The sequence below is a fragment of the Aptenodytes forsteri genome, unplaced genomic scaffold, assembly GCF_000699145.1.
Source record: "Aptenodytes forsteri isolate BGI_AS27 unplaced genomic scaffold, ASM69914v1 Scaffold291, whole genome shotgun sequence".
In the NCBI taxonomy this organism is placed as follows: domain Eukaryota; kingdom Metazoa; phylum Chordata; class Aves; order Sphenisciformes; family Spheniscidae; genus Aptenodytes; species Aptenodytes forsteri.
This window is the reverse complement of record NW_008795401.1, coordinates 817,283-834,056: the sequence shown is the minus strand read 5'-3', so window position 1 is coordinate 834,056 and position 16,774 is coordinate 817,283.

Sequence of the window (16,774 nt, the reverse complement as noted above, 5' to 3'; positions counted from 1 at the left end):
GTAGGCCTGAGCCATTGCCTTTGCTTGCTCTGTGAAAGTCAAATGTCCATCGTGAGGGGTGCCAACATCATGAGTCAAATGACAAGTTGGGGGAAAGAGTGTGCCAGAAAGCAATTATTCCTTCTCCCACATGGATGAACAGCAGCTGCCATGTGTCAAGGTCCTTTCTTTTTACACTCAAGTCAGAAAACTCTCTTCTAAACTGCTTCTGTACTTTGTGCTCCATGAGCAATTGTTGAGATCTGTCTCCAGGCCCTTCCTACCTCACTTCCAAATACAGCTGTAGAGAATCTATAATTACATCTAATGAAGCACCTTGATAAGTATGTACAAATGGCAATCTTTAAAAACTAAAAGGGCATTCATCTTTTTTCTTAGATTTGGCATGCAGAGGAGAACCTCATAAACCCATACTGAAGAGCTGAATGGGAAACACAATGGAAGTCCTCATATTTCTACCAAACTACCCAGATACCTTTCATCTGTGGATTTATTCTTAAATTCACTTTAGCATTTAAAATATTCAACTGATTAATGGAAAACAGTTTATCCAAATTATATCTTTTTTTTCCTTCTAATCAGGAAAAATACTTCTTAAATTACAAGAGAAAACAGTTTTGAGACTGGTTAAAGCCAGGTAGATCTTTAAATCTTGAGAGAAAACCTGGTGCTATCAGATTTTAATCCTATTTTCCAAAAATGAGTTATATTCAGATAACTCGGATAATCCTTAGGAAGAAAAACAAATGCTATGTTTCTTACAAGACCCAAACTTCCAATAAATCATTTGGGACTGAGGCAGTGAAAGCAATGCCAAACTGGGTTAATTTGGGGGTTGGCCCCCATAGCTAATTTGACAAACGGCACTGAAATTTAACTGGTATTTTTTTCTATGCATGCCATTTTTGTTTGGTGGCTGTAAGGGTTATTAGCATGGCTTGTTTCCTTCATGTTACTGCTTTTCATAAAGTTAACTAGTAGAAATGGTGCCAAGAAAGAAAAAAAAAAAACAATTGGTTCTTTATTTAAAGTAATAAAATGATACAGTATTAAAATGGCAACAATCCTGCCCTTACAAAATTGGCTGGTGCAGAACTAGACTAGTTGGTTACAAACTGTATGCAAAATATAAAGCAATAAAGAGAAAGGCATATTTGCCCATTGTTTTACAGAATGTCATAAACAACTACAACTGAAATTCTGGAAAGTAATGCTCTGCTTGTTTTTCTAAGTAACATTAAAAAGCAGCTTAACTTAAATGGTATACCATGAGAAAATCATTTCTAATTATTTTAAGTAATATTTAGATCAATTCATAGTAATCTTATTATCTTTCATGTTTATGTCAGTATTAGATTACTTTCATGTTTGTTTAAGCTCTTTTGCTTTTTAGAATGTCGGTTTCAAAGGCAAATTGAGCATGGTTAAAATAATCAATGTCCTTTGTGGTTTCAGCATATGCAAATAACAACAACAGTTGAAAGGAATCTAGTGCTTTCTTATACAAACTATTAAGCTTTTACTGAAGAAAAACAGAATTATCTAGCTAATTATATCATTCATTATTGCTACCTGCATATAGTCAGTAACTTACAGTCTATTAAAGAAAACTATAGTGAAAGAGATATGCTGTAAGAAAGAATAGCAGCTGGGCAGACTCAATCCCTGTACAGCATTGCTCAAAAAATGTTTTTTATTTGCTCATGTGAATGACTAGGAGTAAACAACAGTCTGGTGCTGAAATGACTGGATTTCACCTGGAAAGATCTGCATTCAATTTCTTGCTCTGCCACAGACTTTCTGTACGACCTTTGGCCGATTATTTCATTGTTTCCGAGCTCTGGCCTGGAGCTAAACGGAGCTGAGGTGCTTCCTTCCTCCTCTCCTTTGCCTACAGCTAGACTGTAAGAAACTTGCAGCGGTGGTTATATCTGCGCTTTGCGATGTGCTGGTGTAGCGCGTAGCCTGGTAGGGCGCCCGTCTTGGCTGCAGCCACTCTCCCAGGTTGTACAGTGAGTAATGATACTAATCCAACAGGCCGTCTGTACATGAAAGCACTCATTAGCTTCACTAAGATTTCCACCGGAGCCATAATTGCAGCAGTGAAGTGCTGACAATTTCTCAGCATGGGTCACCTTCCGAAATGTTTAATGGGAGTGAAAAATACCTGAACTAATTGCTAGTGTCTTATTCTTTGTTGTTTTCTCTTCACTTTCGCCTCTCGTGCTTTGTGCCTGACTGTCATGAAAGGAAAATGAACATTTTGCTAGGACTCTAGGGGCTCCGTTGCAACAGAAGAAGCAATGGGTGTAAAGGGGTGGCAACACTCAACAGGGCTCTTTCTACTCCCAGTCTTCTCGTTATTCAAAGCGGAGAGAGGTGCCCGGGGTATGCTGTGGTTCCTGCCGGTTTATGCATCTAGGATTTTTACTGGCAGGAGAAACCAAAGCATGGCAGGAGAGGGATGAAATGCATGTCCACAGCTGAGCTTTTCCCAGATCCAGGAATACAAAAACACTATTGGGGCTGGTCTAAAATGTTTTAAAAGTCAGCCTACAGGTTTTTGCTGCTTCTCCATCTCAAATGTAAGCAATGTATGTCCATTACAAGATACCATACTGTCATAATATCACATTGCTGTGCACAGAGAGCATCCTAACACTTTGATAAAAAAAAATATTAACTGATGTGCTTGATTTTAAAATTATTTTGTTAATCATTTTTTGCAGGAAGAAGACACTTCAAATTACTGTCTCCAAAACAGTAGTAGATTGTGTTTTCTTTTCTTAGTAGCCATCTTTTTAAACTGCCTTAAAGTTTCAGCTGCCTTTGCATAAATCAGTCAGAAAATTTTTCTACTCTGGTAAACGCATAGAGCCTTCTTCGCAATATGCACAGGTCAGATTTGCTAAAAAAGCAGATACCTGTTCTTATTACTGGAATACAAACATAATGTTGGTATACAGCAAATTTTATTGGTTATGTTCAGTGGTAGTACTGGTGTGGCATTGTGTTAGCAGACTAATTAGTCTGTTGTAGCAGACTAATGCATTTTTATTTTAGCAAGTTTCCCTCTTGCAGTTTTAAATTCCGGGCAGTAGCTCAGACCTCCAGACCATTTGGTAGCTGGAGGTAAACACAAGGAGAATATTCATCTCAATGGTTTCAGTATGTTTCAAAGAAGAAGATAACTTCTGGGTTTGTATCCCATTTGCATCATTTTGATGAGCCCTGCTGTAAATTGATTTATAGAGTTCAGTATTTTCAGAAGTACACTACATGTTGAAAGCTACTGATACAAGTAGGCGTCATTTAACAAATCTTTACAGTCTTCTGTTTCTGATTTTTTCTCTGCTCAAGGGGACTTCTGATTCTTTAGCTCCAGGTTGGCCAGGTGAGTGTGACGCTTCCCATTACTATGTAAGAACGGTATAAAACATTCACTTCCTTTTTAAAAGGGGTGTTCATGTGTGTGAGAAGAATGTTTGGTAACTGTAGCTGTGTTTAGCCAAAATGTCCAGGTTTGCATCAAAATCACTCTCTTTCAATAGTCATGTGTATTCAGATCTAAGGTTTCAGGTCACGCACCACTGAAAAAAAAGAGGGAGGCTCGTACATGTGCAGAAGATTCCCCCCTTCTTCTGAGAAGGCTGTGCAGTAGCAGTACAGATACTAGAATCTATTCTAGATGAAGCTTCAGAAGGAGTTCCTTCTCACAAAATTGGAAATGAGTGAATCTGTTCCCTTAATTTCTCACCCACATCAATATCCCAGACAGTTTGCAGGAGCAATGGCCATGGGACTTCAAATTCACAAACCTCCAAAAATTCACTTTGCTGGATAACAATGGGATAAAGAGGCCCAAAGGAAAACATGATGACCTAGGCAGGTATCAAAACAAATGAAAATTTGAAACACTTAGCAGAAATAAACTACATGTAGGAATCAGCAGGTCCACTTAACTATGAAAATGCAAACTAGAAAATCAAAAAGGAGAGATATTTAGAAATTGTAAATTCATCCTTTTTGCTGTAATGGATTGTAGGAAAATTACAGATACCATGAACTACTCTTGAAAGATCATGAGGTGAGACAGAGGAGAAAAAAGTATGTGAAACAACCTGAAGATCAGTTTTTTCAATAGCCAGTCAGGCTAGAAACAGGTGCTTATTACTACAGAAGACTTGAATCTCTCTGTAAAACTACAGACTGTAACAGTGCATTTGAGTGACTGAGCTTCAGGGGGACCAAAAATGTATTTCATGTCCCAAGGAACAGGAACCAGCAGTGAGATTCCTTAAAGAAAATTGTCAGCAGAAGAACAAAAGTTTTAAGTGTTGCCAATTCTCATGATTTTGTTGCAAATATTGAAGTATTTCTTGTCCCTTTCAAAGTTTATATTCCTGGAGTCAGACTTTTTCCTGAGAATCTCATCTGACAATTAAAAGAAACCAAAACACATTTTGCATGTCAAAAAAAATGTTTATTCTTTAGATTTTTTTTTTTTCTTTTACTTCAGTTTCATGAATTCTGAATGCTTGCATTTGGCAATGAGAGAAGACTAAGAATTCCATAAAAGGTTGTTTGAAAAACAGAAGACTAAGAAGCTAGTTAATGGTTAGCATATAATTTAATAATCAGCCTTCATTCCAGACAAGACTAACTAAATGTTATATAATAAAAGAATAAGGGAACACTTGATTTCTTTGAAACACAAATTTTAAACAAGTGGAAGGAAATAATTTACTACTTTTAAAATTAACTTGTGGGATTCACTGTTGCAGTACCTTTTGTCCCAAATAAATACCATATTTATGTGTATAATTAGTATGTATAAAATTATAAACAGCCATACAATCATACTTTTATTAAGAATACTTTCTGGTATTGCACTAACTAAGGTAAAACTAGGAGTGTTAGTCGTACTTATATTTAGGAAATAAAATGCCCCATTAGTCTTAGAAAGAGTGAATTACTCTATTGTAATAGAATTTGGGAATTATAGGTATTTTTTGATGCATTAGATGCTAAGCATTTATCCCAGCTAACTTCAAGTGCCCAGCTGTGTTACTCCCGTCTTCCTTCAACAGTAAAAAAAAAAAAAAAAAAGGTTAGCAGTGTTTCAGATCATAGCATGTGTTGACTTGCGCTGTGAAGGTGGTTATTCCTCTCCACTGCAGTGGGTCTAAGTTGCTAGCTTAGAAGGTTTGACTAGAGGACCTCTTGAGGTCCTTTCTAATCTAACTTACCCTATGAATTATTCTATGTTCCTTAGAACCCAAAGGCTTCGTCCACATTATTGTTTAGTTCAGCTCCTGAAATTTATCTCCCAGTTTTCTCCCCATTCTTGTGCGTTAGTTCACACTGGGACAGACGACCTGGATGAAACGAAACTGGAAGATGCACCCTGGTAGTGCACTTATAGAGTCTTACAGTTGCAACAGGGCATTCAGTCCATGGGACCGCACCGGAGCTAGTCCAAATTAAAACACACTGGAAATATGTACAATGAGGATGTCGGTCCTCAGCACCAACTGCTGTGCTCTGCAGATCCACTCCTATTGGTCTGTGTTACTGTTAATGTGGACGTAGCTAGGGCTGGCGGTAATGAATCCAAGCCTCCAGGCTCAGTGTATGAAAGAATCCACAAAATACGGACCAAACATTGTTACAGTATCATCTGAAAGTGAAGCGGATTTACTTCACTAACGCTTTAGAAGAACTTCCAGTCTGTTTGCACACAGAACAGTGCAAACACCAAAATACTCTGTCATTTAACAGAGTTCATACAGGACCACAGAAATAATTTGGAATTATTTTATTACAGAGTTGTACAGTTTTCAAAAGATTGATTTTCCTTTTTTATTTCTTTCTCTTGGAAACGTCACACAGACTCTGTACAACTATGTATAAATAGTACAAGTATCAAGTATAAATTTGCTTAACCTTCTAAAAGAGACATTATTTATGCAGAGCATAGCTACAATTATTGTGAAAAAATCAAATATTGACAGCATTTGAAATACAAATGCCTCATATTACCAGCGAGACTAATTGCTATTTCTGATGAATCTCCTATTTTTAAAATGGCCCAATCCACAGAAATAGATTACTAGAAATCATGCATAATGCTAGTAAACATTTGAGATCACATGCATTCAAACTTCATCTGAAAAAATCCATGCTTAGTGTTCCTTTGCAAAAAGAGGCAGTAGTGCTGAACATCTTAGTATTATTTCACCTCTAAAGTTACTGGACCGTGTCACAGTAAGAGCAATCAATATTGGTTAATAGGCCAGATCTGTGTTATTAGTATTCTTTACAACCTTGACATACTTCATTTTATGTACAGATTGCCTATGAAAACTTGGGCTTATATCTTGTCTAGACAATGCCTTACATGGCCATTCAAATTAATAATGTGCCAGAATTATCCTATGCTTAATGCAGCTGTGCTCTGTATTGACTCTGAAAATTAAATTTACTTCATGGTGCCTATTGACAGCTGGGTCTCAAGCATATTTAATGGATTTGAATGGAGTTTGGGCTATGGCTTATGCCTCCAAGCAAAATGTTGATAGCTAATAATTTTCATTAAAAGTGAGAGTGTTTATCTATAAACGTTGCATTTCTCAGTAGATGAAGTCAGCATAAAAAGAAGTTTAAGATCACCTTTCAGTTCACTCAAAGTACCCAGAAGGAATCAAGAGAAAAGAAAAATAACCTCTTTGCTGTCTTTAAATGCGATTCGTTGGCTTATTAACAATGTATTTGCAAATATGTGGTAAGGGAATCCTATTCTAGTTGAGAAAAATAGCTTTAGTTCCAAGAAGGCAGAGACAATACCTCAAGTTGCATCTGAACATAATGAAAAACCTCATACATAATATATTTATTGACAGCCCTGGAAATTGAAATTTTTTATTTATTGACAGCCTACATACAGCATAAGCAGTGCAAGTTTCTTTCACTGCAGAGCCAACATACTTTTTACCTGGACAGAAGAAACTACTTTTTCTGAAGGAAATAGAATTTATTCATGATATCCAGTTGTTCCTTGGATTGTCTATGAAATGTCCAAAAAAGGTGTAAGCCAGTACCAATTTTTCTGGTCACTTTTCTACTCAATACGTTCTCAAGAGGCACCTAACAGAAACAAATTTTACTCTACTAATATGGGACTGACTTCTGCCACCAAATCTACAGGTAGACAGTTACACATCTAATTACTGGGAAGGCTAAAATCCTCTTAGGTAAATAACCAAACAACTTCCTTTTTATAATTTACATCAGAATTGATTCTTTTAGTTCTAGCAGCCATCAGGTAAGCAGGTAAAACTGACATTTTTTTTGCCCCTCCCCCCAAGTGAGAATTTCTTGCCACATGTCCTTGGTAGAGTTACAGTGCAAATGGTAGTATTTGCTTGAGATAAGGCATAAAGGCTGCACGACATTTTTTTTATTCCTGGTCTCCAATCCTTCTTAAGTCTGAAATTATCACTTTAAAAAAAAAAGTTTGAACATTTCTGCCATTTTTAAGCACAAGAAGAGTGAAAAACATGCTTTCTAATTTTCAAGTGATAATAAACTTTCTTGGACAATATGACAAAGAAAAAATATTAAAGCTGGAAAATTGAAAAATGAGAGGATAGACCTCCATAATGCAGGCTGCAGGTCTGCAGTACATTTTGCACAAGACTTTTTCCTAAACTTCGAAAACAGGAAGCTTAGGGAGGACTGCACTGGGCTTTAGCAGAAATCAAAGCAGGCCTGAAATTCAGATGCAAGTTTCACGTGCTCCAGCAGGCTTTGTGAAGTCCATTGGCAGATACCCTGGCAGTTTACCTTGCACGCAACGAAACCATTTCTATTTAGGACGTTCCAGAATGTGTTGTGTGCTGTACAAACTACTGGGAAAAAAATATTTCTTTTTTTGCTCGTTTCCTCTCTTTTTGCTGCAGACTCTAACACATTCTATACAAAAGTCTGTGGTAAGATTAAGAAGAAAGAAGAAAGTGTACATATTATACATGTAATATCTATACAGATACATAACAGAGAAATGTTTTATGTACACACACGCATATATACATACGTAGAGATACACATGCACATCAACGTACAGAATAATACATAACCCAGAGAAATAAAACAGAGAAATGCATTACAAATAGAAAACAAATATGACACCTCTCTCAGCTTCCTAGGAACTGTCAGAAACAACTGCAGCCTCTGACTCGCATCACAGGCAGCAATGATTAAAAAAAAAAAAAAAAAAAAAAAAAAAAAAAAAAAAAAAAAAAAAAAAAAAAAAAAAAAAAAAAAAAAAAAAAAAAAAAAAAAAAAAAAAAAAAAAAAAAAAAAAAAAAAAAAAAAAAAAAAAAAAAAAAAAAAAAAAAGGAGTAGTAGTTTGATGTGGAAGAATGTTTAAGAGATTAATCAAAGTTGCAGGGTTTAATGTATGTAAAGATTCAGGATGGGCAGTGACATACAGGCCAACACGCTGCTGAATTGCAATTAAAAGGAAAGCAAGAAAGCATGACGCTACCAGCTGGCACATCCTCCATAGGAGGGAAACATTGCGTGATATTCCATGGTCTCAGATGAGACATGTGCTGTGAAGCAAATATACCAAGGCCTCACAGATAACCTTAATTTTCACATTTTCTTCTTTTGGATGGTTCACCTTACAATTCAAGCAGTTTAGGGATCGATAATGTCTTTAACTGGAAATGGGTTTTTTGAAGATAAATTCCTAGAAGATTCTTGCTCTTGGACTTTCCATCGAATTCACTCCGGATGAGAAGAAGGGGTTTGCCTCCTTACAGAAGACAGTTAGGTTGTACACCATGAATCTTTCATATACCCCAAGATTTGAGAGATCTGACTGAATTTAAGAGCTTTTTAAGCCAGAATCCCATGACTGCAGCCCCACTTTCTGATGACACAAGCTGACTACAATTGTCTTTCCTTCTACAGCATTTTTTCTGCAAGAAACTGCAAGTATAGTGTGCCTCTCTCTGACAACAGTGCTTGGATATGTCTTTTATCCTCTCTGAGTTATTTTGATTGCTGGCGGTCCTGCTATGCATTTTGCCTTTCCAACAATCCGCACGGACCCCAGCTTTATGCAGAAGTCCAAAGAGCACAATCCCATACCTCTTTTGTACTGAGAAACATTATTTGTAACCTGAAATGTATGTTTTTTCTTACATTAAACAAATCAAGAAACTGTTGAGGTTGATCTTATTGGCAAAAGAGTGACTTTTAACCCATGAAGACAAAAGTGAATGTCTTTCAATACTCAAGGTGAAACACTGGTTGGACAATATATTCTCATTTTGATAAAATGTTGATATTACTAATGGTGCTTCTTGATGCCAAAAGTTTCTCTTCCTGTGACTCTAAGCAAACAAAAGAACAAAGATTGTTTCAGTAACACTGTCAGAACTGTCCAAATTGTTCAGTTACGGTTTTTCATTCTTAAGATGAAACCCAGGAAACTCAGCTAGTCTTCACAAACAAAAAAGAAAGTCACCATTTTTTCCTTTTTATGCACTTACCTTTTGAAACATATCAAACCTTTCAAAATTGTCGTCTTTAAATTTTTGCCACTGCTAATGATGGAAGAAGTACATCATATAAAAGTGAAAATGTGTCCTGAAAGAGTACTGTAATAGCAGATTCCCCCTCCCCCCCAAATGTCAGCAGTTTTTTTTCCTCTTTTCCTTTCTCTTTCTTTCCCTTCTCTCTCCTTTCTTTTCTTTCCATGGGGAAAAAAAAGCCCCATAGTCTTTTGGGGCTTACTTTGTGTGATGGAGTGATAAAGCAGGACTAGATTCTATAGATTCCACACATTTTAAATGACAGGAATTGGGAGTCATATTTTCAGCTCATGGAAGTAAGCCTGGTTTCTAAATTTTACACCATAGCCATACTGTGACACTCTGTGACTTGAAATTTCCATGGCACATATACTTTTAAAGCAAAGACAACTAAGACATTCCTTTTGTGCTATTTTGCTTTTCCATAGCTACAGAAAACAATAGCTATGAACTTTTAATTAAGTTCTGTAATACAGATCCTGATAACATCCACTCATGGGCCGTTTTTAATTTTGAAATAAAAGAAACTAAATAAAATAATTTCCTAATAGCTATAATAGATTCCGGTTTGCTAGAATACATAATCTAATGAACTACTGACAGCACTGAAAATTTTACTAATTGTGAGCAGGTTTTTCTTCCCACTCTCCACTCCCTGAGTAGAGAGTGCTCTACTTTGCTCCGCTGGGCAAAACAGCGTTCCCACCATATAGGAGAAGATGAAAGAACTGGCACAGGCTATGGAGCATAAGATGGGTCATAGAAAATGCATCCTTACCTCCTCTTTGGATGCTGTAATCACTTCTTTATCACCAGATCCCCACTGCACAGCTCCATTTTCTGCTTGAATCTTGCCTGTAAAATACAAGTCAGTCACTAAACTGTGAAAAATAGTACATACATAAATTGCTTGCATATTTGATATGGGACAGATTTCAATAGTTTGGAGAGGACCTGAAAGGAAGCTGATGCTGTATGTAGCAGCGCTACTGTAAAACAGTGACTAGGACATGTGTTGGTAGCTTGGATTTTCTAATGAAGTGTGCTTTTATATCCCTTTAAATCCTCCTAAAAATTAAGTATATTGTTTATAATTTCACCTGCATTACTTCCAATCTCCAGATGGATTTTATTTGCATAAGAGTTCCCAGGAGGGCTTTGCTATAAAGAAGCCTTGCTGAACAAATTACAGAACTAATCATTTCTTTAAACAGACATTTGTAAATAAAATAAAGGATCTATGTAATATGTCAGATGTGAAAGGTTAGCCACTGTGCACAATAACAAAATAATTTAGTTTTAAATAAATGACTTTTCCTTAATTAATTAGGAGGTGAACTGAGCCTCAACTCCCAACATAGTTAAGGGAGAATACTCACGCTTATGCCAAAAAGCAGATTGTAAAAAAAAGTGAGGCTGAAAACCGCTTTCCCGTCACTAACTAGTGTGAGCCCAAAGTTTCTGCAAGCAGGGGAAGCTCTTAGAGTCAGCTCTCAAGGCTGCTTTGTATCACTACATGACAGGAAAGTGGCTATAAAGACTACAGAATGGACACTTATGTGCTTTATTTGACCTTTAGATATGGTTCCCCATCAGGAAGGAGACCCTTCAAAGGTAACAAGGTGACAAAATCAACAGGATTAAATCTCTAACTACTGGCAGGCATCTAGAGTGAAGTTCACCAGCAGATTTTTGAGATCCTTTTTTTTCAATAGTATCTGTAGTGGCCAGCGCAAGTATCAGATTTAAACCCTAACATCTGAATTGCTACATATAGGAACAAAAGAATAGACAAAAATCCCCATGAGGTGTCTATCTTGATTATTTTCCACCCTGAAACTTCTTTGGGAATCATTACCATGACTGTCGTTTGGAACTACAGTCACAGTCCTGTAAACAGGTTCACATGTGACTGGTGATACCTCTAGGGACTTCCAGTAAATCCTATAAACTCTTCAGAGAGGCAGAATTACTCATGTGCATAATTATCTGAGGGACAGATAATTATCTAATAGTAGTTTCTTTTAGTCTGAAGTTTTAAAGCATTACTTTATAATAGTAACAGTGTATCCCTTTTAGTGGAATATTATTGCAATTGGCCTAATATGTGTTTTTTATCTTTTATCTCCTGAGGCCTGAGGGACGGAGGGAGGGAGGAAGGAGAGGGCAGAAAAACAGTAAACCGGTGACTGCTCTTATCTTTGACATGCTGTGAATAGACAGGATATTAGACTAATACCCACAAAATCACAGATAAATGATTATCTTGTCTTGATTACTACTGCCCTTTAACAGGCTCCTCTTTTTAGCCAAAGACATTAGTTCTAATTTATTTGACACAAATTTCAAGGCCTTCTGCCAAGAAGAGAGCAAAAGCTTCATGAAAATGTTCTTAGCATAAATTTGGGACATCACTTGTAAAATGAGTCGATAAAAAGAAAGAAAGGTCTTTCTACTGAAACCAGAGGATCTCCCAACTTAAAGCAGTTCTGGTTTCTATATTTTACCGTGTATTTATAATAAAGACTTAACTCACCTTTGATGTGAACTTCCTAGCAAAAGCTGAGGCTTAAAGACTGTCTATATTATAAGCACTTAATCATAAAGTACAGGAGAGCAGACTTCATACCTTCATATGATTTATTTCTTTACAGAATAACCTTTAGGAACAAGAAGCCTTTCATTTTTTCTGTTGTGTTTCCGTGCTAATTAATTTTCAAGAAGAGTCAACACTTTATTTCAGCTGCCAGGGAAATTATTTGCCTTGCCGTAGGAAAATGCATCACTGTATTATGAACCTCACTCGCTATTGGCGACGTTCCCAACAGCCCGGGATGTTGGTGAATAATGTCAGCGTTACTTTGTTATGTGTATTTTAAGAAACATTTTTTTTAACGTTTTGGATCCATTTCTGCTGAGTGATATGTACTATCACTTTCACAGTTACACAGGTTTAACTTGGAGCAGTTAATTTGGCTTGAGTTTTGTTTGTTTGGTTTTACCTTTTTGGTACTTCTAATGTCGAGTACATAAGAACCGAATGCATTAAAAAGTATCTTCTGCCCTTCTTATTACCAAGGGTCCCTGGGTGAGGAGGAAGGTGTGTGCAGGATTCTCCAGTCCAGCGGTGGCTTTGCAGTTACTGCAGTTACTGTTTTCAACTTCATTTTGGGTGGTTTCTGTTTTATGTCATTCCTAAGCGGCTTTGTGTGTAATGGGGCTATTGTTCAATAACAGGAAGCCACATTTTCTCTCCTGCTGTAGCTTGTTTGGGCCCTGGTACCTGCAGCCCTTCTCATATTCAACCACATTAAATGTCATCTTAGAATTATGGAATAATTAGGGTTGGAAGAGACCTCAGCTAGTCCAGCCTCCTGCTCCAAGCAGGGCTAACTTCAAGGTTAGATCATGTTGATCAGGGTCTTGTCCAGTTGAATTTAACCATCTCCAGTCTCTAGTTTTAGAAAAACAAAAGTGGAAATTATTCCAAAGACACAGCTTAAAGAGATATAGTGGCTACTTCAGGACAACTAATTCATTACAGTATGACTTCTGCATACAAACAGTTCTGAGTAGGACCAAATCAATAATGACAAGCACTTTAATTAATATTATCTGAGTATTTTGCAAATACTTGAAATTTACTAAGGTTCTAGAAGGAAAAGAGTGAACATTATTAGTTGGGTAAGAAGTTTTGAGCAGACTACTTGTCATTTTTTTTTAGGCCTTCATTCAGAAGAAGCACTCATGAATATTCCCATCAAAGCAGTCTTTTCTCCAGAAATGATCAAATATATTTCTACTCTAGCCATGATTCTGAAAAGACTCAGATGTCTGATTAAATTCAGGGGTGGGGAGTAGTTCCACTGAAATAATCCAGCTACTAAAAATCCCTATGAAATTAAATCAAGGAAATAGTTTTGAAACCTTTAAATATAATTTCTACTTTTATTCATGGAAGGTAAGAATGATCTGATTAGAAAATAACAGAAAAGAAAAGTAGAGATATTCATTCTTATTTTCTAAATCGTGTGCAATTTTCTTTATACAGATTATGACATTTTCATCAGGCTTCTTATAAAAGACCAAATTTAGGTACCCGTAAACTTGGTATCATTTTTCCATGGATCCAAATCCTCACTTGCTTACCCATTGAAATTTCCATTCACCTAATTGGAAGCTCTCTCTGCTTAAGGAGTGAAAACTAACTGAAGAGTTATTTTCAGCAAAAAATCTGTTTAATATTTAACTCGAGTATTTATGAGTAAGAAAGGCAATTTATTACAAATGATCACAATAACATGTTAACATTGAGACTTGTCATGGTTAACGACTGGAGTTTTCGAAGACAATTGTTTAACAACCTTGTGCAATAGGAAGCAAGTGGGTTTGGAATAATATTATTTATTTGGATTAAATACCACATAAGTGAAATTTGCCTGAAGTAAAATTACACTGAATAGAAAATAGAAGCTGAACTGATTGACTTTAATAAATCTAAAGGTTGAACAATCAAACCTTAACTGAAGAATACAGAGGAAACATTCATCCGGTTCTTTGTTAGAGATTCTTTTTAGAAATTTGCCAGAATAGTCATAATAAGAGGTGTAATTAAGCAATCAGCCTTTTCAGAGATACATCTGTAATAACTGCCAACAATGAAGTGTCTTATTGTGGATTATACTTCATGTAATTTAAGAAAAACAACTGTAATTGTAAGTAAAGCTTATGGCATCATACCTCATGTTTACACAGGTGTGATGTTATAACTTATCAGACTGAAAGCTTTCTTTAACACAAGAACAGTATAAAAATACCTTACAACATTGCCAGAAGTAATTGGGTGGTTAACAAACAAGTGTATTCACCTGTTCAGAAACAGTTCTGCATGCTCTGCATGCAATGTCTGCGCTCCATCACTTAAATCAAAGTGCTTTGAGCACGGAGGTAAAGTTAAGCCTTTTTGGACTCTTCTGGCTGGTCAGTTTTGTATTATTGACCACTCTGCTGCTGCTGGGTCCCAAATACATGCATGGCCCGTGCAGCCTATGGTGGGAGCAGCCAGCTCGCATTGTCTGCCTTTGTGCCAGTGTTTCTGGACAGGGAGAAGTGTTCCTGTTGAAGGAGCTGATGCTGATCACACACAGGGACCCAACTAGCAGCTGGGAGCAGCAGCAGCCACTGGCATCACCGGGTACACTGAGAGGCCGCTGCCAATATCTGTTGTCTGGGCCAATATCCTGGCTGGGCCAGGCAGAAGAAGGTGGCAGCAGCTCAGGAGAGGTTTCCAAACACTTATAGCTCTCCTCTGTGCTTGTCGGTGTGGGCTGGAACTGGTAAGAAGCTGTTTTAGGGTGAAGAGTGCTTGGCCATCATGCAACCACTCAGTCACATCCCATTTCCCACCAGCAGACAGCACCCACTTAGTCCATAGTATTCCCTCCTTCCACACCCAGCTTTGCTGGTTTGTGGTAGACCTGATATAAAGAATACCTCACTGGCGTCCTTTCCATCTTGCTTGTAATTGTGTATACCACCTCCTCTCCGTTTGTCATCACGGAAATTCCCTGGACAGCAATAATTTTGGTGGGAAAGCATTTGTATAATTTTTTGCTGCCTCTGGGCCATGCTATAGAGCAGTTTTGAGCTTCCATTCTCATCTACAGTGGAAGAGCCTGAAGACATAAAAGGACATCTAGAAATATGATCTTTACCTATATATATTAGCAGCAAGGGAGCAGAGGACTATACTTTTGGAATCAATATTTAAGAGAATCTCATTCACTGGCCAGTGCTGAAGCAACATAGCTTGTTTTTTAGTCTATTGACACACCATCCTTTTTAAAGGTAAAGCACAGTAATAGTGGCAATTACAGTAACTGTTCTTGCATTGGAAAATTTTAACTTTTGCAGGACCCTGGCCTTGAGAGTGTTGGCAATCAGTCAACTGTCGCACAAAGGTAAAATAAGATATCCTAAGACAAGATATGCACTCTTCTCATTTCCAGAAATAAAATGTGGAGCTCAATACTTGTAATATTTCTAGAAAAAAAATATTATAAACTACTAAATTAAGCACTCTGACATTATACTCTCTTGACTTCCAGTGATTAAAAGGTTCCTGATCTATGGCACTAAATCCAAATGTGTAAACCCATGAAGTAAACATAAAGATTTTTCTATTATCTTTATTTTATGTGCAAACTTTAGGCCCAATTCTCAGCTACTGTACTTTAGCTCCTTCTCCCTCAATACAGATTTACTGTTGATACCACTTTAGGACTATGTCCTTATTTAAAAATGTGTTTTCAGTGGTTTTTTTGTTGTTTTATTTTTTTATTTTTAAGTGCAGGAAAGAATGGATCAGGCTTATGGGGAGAAAGAGTTGAAGACCATTCTGATATTTTGTTACTTGTGTCTGAAGCTCTTTTCTTCCATCTTTAATTTTTTTTTTATTTTGTAAATTTCATATCTTCAATATGATATTATCATTAGACAAATATTTAGCAATGTAAATAACTCCTATGTACTAATACACACACGCACACACAGAGATGTATTTGCAGCCTTCCAGTCTATTACCTCTTTGCTCTCTGACCACCACTACACCCAGCTTAGATTTATTCTGAGAAGAGGTGCAAGTATAATGGGAAACAATGATACATCTAGTAGCAGTAGGATTGTGTATTTAAGGGATTCCTTTGGTTTGTGGTACTGCAGAACGGAACTGATCAGGGAGAATTGTGAAGGACTGGCTAGATTATTTAGCACTTTTCATTTTAAATTAGTTCTCTATTGGTATTTTATCTGGGAGTCCAAATCACAGATTAAGAACTAAATGATCTACAGACACAAAACAAAGCTGTTATTTTTGCCACAAAAGGTTTACAAGGCAAATTTAGGTACATTCCCCTTGCCAATGCCGAACTGACAGTTAAAACCTCAGTATTAAAGACCAGTTCTATTTTGATCTTCCCGGAATCGTCTTTGTGAACAACGTGTGCTACATGGTTAGAGCTGACCAAAAAAAAAGGAGATTGAATACATGGCATTGCATCCCTTTTAATATATTAATTGTTCGCTCACTTGCACCTAGTCAGGCAATTAAATCTGATAATAATCTCTCACCCCCTCCTGAAAACTCCTGGAGCACCAGCCTGTTGTCATGG